Source organism: Myotis davidii, unplaced genomic scaffold (genome assembly GCF_000327345.1).
Source record: "Myotis davidii unplaced genomic scaffold, ASM32734v1 scaffold573, whole genome shotgun sequence".
In the NCBI taxonomy this organism is placed as follows: domain Eukaryota; kingdom Metazoa; phylum Chordata; class Mammalia; order Chiroptera; family Vespertilionidae; genus Myotis; species Myotis davidii.
In genome coordinates this window covers 5,672,406-5,674,177 of record NW_006285997.1, presented here as the reverse complement: position 1 = coordinate 5,674,177, position 1,772 = coordinate 5,672,406, and positions in this window count along the sequence as shown.

Here is a 1,772-nt window from a genome sequence, read left to right as displayed (position 1 = left end):
TTTCAATCACACTGTACGCGTGCCCGCACGTAGTATTTTGTGGAAGAGCCACACTCAAGGGGCCAAAGAGCCGCATGTGGCTCGTGAGCTGCAGTTTGCCGACCACGGCCCTAGTGAAATAGCAATGAGTACTTACTCTCCGCTCCATGCTGTCCCAGCCCATCACCCACTCCTTTCCTCACTCTTCGCTCGATCTGTTCACTGGCCTTCCTGACACAGGCCAGACCCACTGCCTCGACAGAGGTCGGGGTCACCTTTGGATCCCCTCAGCTTCTGACCTCCTGTATCCACACCACACATCTGGCTAAACCTGCTCTCACGCTTACCTCCCTCCCTCATGACCACCAGGGGGTCAGGTGATCTGTCCCACAATCCCGTTTGTTCCAATGCTTGCTCCATTTTCCTTAATATCAGCGGCCTCCTGTCCTCTCCTCTTTCCTATTAGATAATTAATGGGGCCAACCCTAGATTGTATTTTGAATAATCAATACAATATAAAGCAAAACCAAAGGGGAAAGACTACCATGAAAATAAAGAGAAGACCCTGGCAGAAAAAGGGATAAGTATGGCAATTTAGCAGTGGGTTAAATTTTCCTCTCTATGCTTCTATTTCTCATTTGGGCAATAGATAATAGTACCACTGGATTCCAAAAATTACTTACATCTTTATTTTTTTAAAGAATATGTCTTTATTGCTTTCAGAGAGAGAGGAAGGGAGAGGTATAGAGACATAGAATCATTGATGAGAGGGAAACATCATCTATCAGCTGCTTCCTGCATGCCCCCATACTGGGGGTAGAGTCCGAAATTGGGCATGTGCCCTGACTGGGAATCGAACCAGTGACCTCTTGGTTCCTGGGTCACTGCTCAACCATTGAGCCAAATCAGCCGGGCTAACATACATCCCTATGAGATACCATTTGCATTGCAGCTGCACCACTTTGCCTCAGGCTCTGCCTCCTTCATGTCCTTCACAGGAGGCATCTTATAAGCAAAGCTGACTTGTACCTGCGTGTCTGCTCCCAGACGTACAGGAGGCTGTCATGCACCCCGTTCCCCATTTTCCTTTCTATTAGTCTCATTTCTTACTTAGACTTGCTGCATGGCATGCATCTTCCTAAACTGAATATTGATATTTAAGGCTGGGCACAAATTCCTAATTTTTTTTCTTTCTGAATTCATTTGGACACCTTATGTGAGGAAGCTGATTAATAAAGCAAAGAATCTTGGGTTTATGGGAGAAAGTTCTCCCTTGTGATTAAAACATGAAGTATCCCTATGGCAGGGAGAGGACAGGAGCATCCCACACCAGTTCCCTGGGCCACGCGGGTCATCTGTGCAGGTGAGTGCATGAGGTCCTGCCCATCGTTGCAGCCCGGAGATACCACCAGTGCCATTGGTTGCTGCCTCCAAGGTCACCTGCTGCTATTCAGACAGAGGAAGGGGACCCGCTTGGAGCCTGTTACAGAAATCTGGAGAATATTGAAAATAAAATAAAAGGCAAATGAGGCAAAGTTGTTTACCTTCATCTGCAGTCAGTTATTAAAAGCCACATAAAAGTGGCCTTATGCCGAGTCAGATTTTCTGTTGGTGTGTGTCCTACCGTAGACCCTTTGAAATGAGAGGAAAATGTATTAAAAAGGGACAAGCTAAGCTGTTGGCCTTTGAATCCTATTTAGGTCCTTCTGCATAGAATTTGGCAAAGCATAACATTAGGAAAAAATGATCCCGGTTACAAGCCGTGTGTCCAGGCACACACCCGCTCCCGCTAG